Raw genomic sequence first — 5,171 nt, 5'->3', positions numbered from 1 at the left:
TGAGTTTTGAACAAGGATTTATTGGGGGGATTCTAGTTACAATTATGGGCCAAATGATGGTTAAGTTTTGATGTTACAATGAGCATGCAGTACTTGAGAGAGAGAGAGAGAGAGAGAGAGAGAGAGAGAGAGAGAGAGAGAGAGAGAGAGGTGGGGGGGAGGGGGAGACACTTCTCGCACTTTTCCCTTTCGCCCGGTCTTCGCGTTTACCTACCTCGAACGAGAGGAGAGGCAGGACAGAGGGCTCGCAGAAGGGAGGAAGTAGGAGGCGAAGGCTCCCGGACCGGGAGAGATTGGGAGGAAAATAAGACAGTATATAAAACGAAGTGTAGGTCAAACGTAATAAAGACAGGGTGGGGAATATATTCGGCGATAGGATGGGGTGGGAGGAGCTCGGCTGCGGCGAGGGGACCGCGGGGTGGGAGCGGCGGGGAGAAGAGAACACAGCCTGGCTCGATTTGAGGAGCCGGGCCGCGTTGGGCCGGTGCTGCCCAGATGGAGGAAAATTTCCATTTCACTTTTCCGAGTACTCCCCACCCACCCCTTCCCTTTACTTTTCCCCCTTGCGCCCCTTTTATCCTCGACCCCAGTGTTCCTGCCCCAAATGTATATGTTCCGAGAAAAAACGTGAGCGAGGAATTGGAGGGTAAACATCAGTGGTTCCTTTGGTGATTGATTTAGGGAAACGAGTTGTTTCCGGGCGAAAGGTGCGAATAAGCTGGGCGGGCGCGTTAAAAAATGTCAATCAAAAACATGATTTTCATGAATTCACCAGGGACTTTCTTGGGACTCGTTTTGTCTCGCCGTGGCATCACGCCCATAAGCAGCAGAGGGCGCGGTTTGCGGATACGCCCCCCTGGGACCGATAACAATATTACCATCATTATAATTATTGCGCTTGTAGGCGCTGTACGATGATCACACATTTCGTTTCGGCGGGTTTGCCGGCCGGGCCGACTGGTCGGCCCCGCGGCGCTCTCCTCCTCTCCCCGCTCTCCGCCTCCGTTTTATGAATATGGCGTGCGGCGCGGCGCCGTCATCATTTACATGGCGCGATTGGCGGCGGCGGCAGCGGCAGCAGTGCGCCGGCCTTGAACAGCCTCTGGGGCCGAATTTGCGGTTGGCGCTTTATTACGGGTGATGGGTGCGGCCTGCGGGCGGGGCGGGGCGAGGCGGGGATGAGGACGTGAGTAAGGAGGTGGTTCCCTTCGGCACAGTGATACGTCCGACGTCATTTCGAGGCGTCATGTCAAAAAACGTTTTCTTTTTTACCCCGGCTCACCCCCCCCCCCCCCCCCCCCCCCCCCTCTCTCTCTCTCTCTCTCTCTCTCTCTCTCTCTCTCGCTGCTCTAGCTCTGCCCCGACCTGCAGCAGCAGCAGAGTGACACTTCCTCCCCCAACCTCATCCGACCTGGGCTGGCTGTGACCAGGACGTGGCCCCGGGCCAAGCCCTGCTGCCGCTGCTGCTGCTGCTGTCCTTGCTACCCCTGCTGCTGCTACTGCCGCTGCTCCGTTGCGGCCCAGGACAGGAGGGTGTTGGTTTGCGATTCACACCGTGAGGCGTCGTCGAGGACGAGACGGGAGGGGGTCGAAGCGAAGGGCGCGTTATGCGGGGCGCAGGGCGGGCGTCGGGGAGCAGTCTAATGAAGTAATCGCTTTACGGAATACGCTGACGGCGCCACGCTGCGCCACGCGGCTCCCAGCGCCAAGCGGACGGGGTGGGAGGGAGGGGGATTCGCGGGCTCGTCGTACGGGCGCAGCACACGAGGCGAGGTTGTACCTTTAAAAACTACAGTTTTGTTACATTATGAAATTTTCCTTCTCCCGGACAAGTCTACACACCACACACGCACACACTCGCTACCCGAGCATCTCCATAATACCCGGCCGCAGCCTTCCCCGCGCTCCGCCGCGCCACGCCCAGCGACTCCAAACAGCTTGCCGAACAAAAGCGCCGCGCCGCTCCGGGAGCCGCTCTAGAGCCGGCTGCGCGGCCCTCGGGCCTGGGGCCTGCTTGGCCTCGCAGCCAGGGAGCATGTGTCGGAACCGCAACAATACTCTTTCCACAATGGCTGGGTACGTATGTGCCCCGGCCTCGGCCTCGGCCCCGGCCGCCCCCGGGCCTCGGCCGCGCGCGCACGACCCGTGCGGCGTCTCGCGCGGAAACGACTTCCTGGAGGCCGCCGAGGCCGCCGCCGAGCCAGCGAGGACGACATATTCATAACACCATATTTTCTCCCCACCACATGCAGGGTGGTTTGGGCCACAACAGGAAAGGGGTCGGGAGGTCGGCGACAATGTTTAAGAGGTTACGGTCCTTTTTTTAAAAAAAATATATCTCATGACTTTTTAGTCGTATCGATGAAAGGAAGAATCGCGAACTCCACCCCCCCTTATTTTCCAGGAAGTAAAGTTAAATTTGATTACAACTACTTTCTTTCTTTTTCATTTTAAATGTGGGATACTTTTGTACGATCAATTTAAAAATTAGAGCACTTCGTCATTTTACTTTTCAACGCTGCTAAATCACGCTGCCGTGACATCGAATCAACAAAATTTCTCTCGACGGAATATGTCGGCCGTCCATCAACGAAGCAGGGCAGGCAGGCAGTCAGGGTGAGGGACAGCATGACCGGGGGTGGCCGTTGTCCGCCGCGGTGACGCCTGTCCGGCTGCAGCGTGCTATGGGGGGCGGCCACCGCTGGGTCAGCATCAAGCCCCCGCCGCCGCCGCTCCGGAAGTAGTGTGGCGCAGGACCGCATTGTGTCACGCTACCATGAAGTTTTACCATATTCCCGGCGCAGCTGTCACGGCCGCGGCTCCCGGGGCCCAACATGATGGCGCGCCACAGCCAATGCGGCTCACGCTGCCGCGTATATCATCACACTGCCAAAGTCCCAATGTCAGAAGAGCGGACACTGCGAAAACGCAAGAAGTGTGTAAATGTCGCAGACTCATTTTATCAGAGATGTGATTGCCCATTTGTACACCAAAGGGAGTTCACACACCTTTATACCTTCGAGTGAGTGACATTCACGCACTTCTTGGGTTACCGGTGAAAATGCGCAGCGGCAGAAGAAAAAAATAACAATCACAAAAAAGCTCACCTGCGGTGGTGGAGGTGGTGGTGGTAGTGGTGGGTTTGCATTGCATGCAGAGTGCCGTCGTGGAGGGCGCGGGAGGGTGGCAAAGAGAGGAGGACCTGCTCTCCGCAACACGCTGGCTGAGTTATGTGTTCAGGGGTCTTGGCAGGGCGACCGCGCGCGGGGGCTGCCGCCGCGGGGGCCGCCGCACCCAAGCGCGCCGCGCCACCTACGGCCGACCCGCCCCGCCCCGCCCCGCACTTGGCGAGAAGTGCGGCCCCCTTTTTGGTGATTTGTTGCTGTTTCGGCGAGCACTACGTGGCACTACTGTCCCCGGTCCTGGCGAGTTGTCAGCATGTGTTTCAGCTGCCTCGCGCGCGGAGGAGAGCGCGGCGACAAGCCAAACCCGCCCCGAGCAGAAGTCCGCCCGAATAGGAAATGCAAAGGCAAACGGGGGGCGGATGCCGGGAGGAGGAGTGTTGTCCCGGGGGTGTCACCCAGAAAGTGGCTGGCAGAGTGCGCAGACCGAAAGGAGACACGCGAGGCAAGCAAAAAAATAAAACAAATGTCACTCGTTGGAAACCATCAAATAACTGTCATTTGTTTGCATATTCAGGATTAAAAGTACAGAGAAGTACCGCGTAGATATCCGAGTGTTGCTCAGAGCGTTGGGCATGGTCCTTCCCTCCACCCTGGCCCTGGTCCTGGCCCCGCCGCCGCCGCCCCCACTGCCGCGGCACGGCACGGCGCCCCGGTGTCTCATCTGCCCCGAGCGCGTCCGCGTCGCCGTGGCGTCGCCCCGCGAGACAAACGGCTCGGCGGGGCATATTTATGCAAATATGCTGTTGTTATGCCTAATTTAGCATCGCTGTCCCGGCGGCGGCGGCGGCTCACCGCGGACAGGGCGGCGGTATGGCGCTGCTGCGAGGGCGCTGCTGGGTGAGAGAGCGCTGGGTGCAAGCGCGCCAGGTATGCAAGAGCGCTGCCAGGCGAGCATAAACGGCGTGTAACAAAAAAAAAAAAAAAATGCGAGTTGAAAAATGAAAACTGGGGGTGAAATTATGAAGACGTTTTGAGGCGAAGGCGTCAAGTATTTGTTTCCCACGACCCCATAGTTGACGACTGAGTCGGGCCGCACATATGCACGCAAGCATGTTCTGAACATTCAGAGGCAGTCACTCGGGGGTGAACTTGCTGGCACGGCACAGCCATGCTGAGTTTGTGCGACCGAGGCGATGAGGAGAGGAGTGGCGGGGGGAGGAGGAGGAAGTCGGGCGGCCAAAGAGTAATTCATTTCAGATTTCCCGCTGCTGGGCAATGTTGTGAATTACAGTGAGCGGGCCGAGCAGACGGAGGGCGGCCCGCGCGCGTATGCAAAGAGACGGGTCGGCCGTAGGGGTTGTAGGCCGGCCGAGGGCGCGGCCGCGGCGGCCCGGCCCGGACAGATTAGGGTTAGATAGAGCCTCGCGGGGGCGGCCGGCCACGCTGCCCGGGACGCAGGCAAGGGCAAGGAGAATCCTCTTGGCCATGATTTATAACAACTTTTATCTCTCATTGGCGGCGCACTTGCAGCCAGCCGAGCGGCCTAAGCGCAGGGGACTCACATTCGAGAGCCGGCCGGGCCGGGTCCAAGAGAGCAGCTGCGATCGACTTCAGTCAAACTCGATATTTTACCTTAACCAAAGGCCGGGGTATAAAATAAGAAGAAGCAAATTGAGCTGACCCCCCCCCCCCCCCCAAAAAAAAACACAACAAAACAGAGAACGAATTAGAAGTTGTGACTTAATTATTTTTGAGATGATTCCGTTTCATAGCCCTCTGTTTTAGCTATCTAGTGTGGGTTTTGACATTAGTTTATAGTTTCGCTAACGCGCACGATTTCGTTGTTTTCTTTTCCGCTCTCCACGGTATGTTTCACCCATCCACACACGGCGACGCTACGCCGCGCGAGTCCTCGGCCGTGGCGATATATATATATGTCTACCACCCACACCACACCACCGCACCCCCGCGCCACCCCTGCGGAAATCTGTTATCGTTGAGCGGCCAGATCCGACCACATGTCAGCACCTTCCCCACCCCGAGGAG

This window comes from Frankliniella occidentalis, unplaced genomic scaffold, assembly GCF_000697945.3.
Source record: "Frankliniella occidentalis isolate FOCC.00 unplaced genomic scaffold, Focc_3.1 Scaffold146, whole genome shotgun sequence".
Taxonomy (NCBI): Eukaryota; Metazoa; Arthropoda; class Insecta; order Thysanoptera; family Thripidae; genus Frankliniella; species Frankliniella occidentalis.
The sequence above is the reverse complement of the archived record's forward strand: the minus strand, read 5'-3'. Positions refer to the sequence as shown.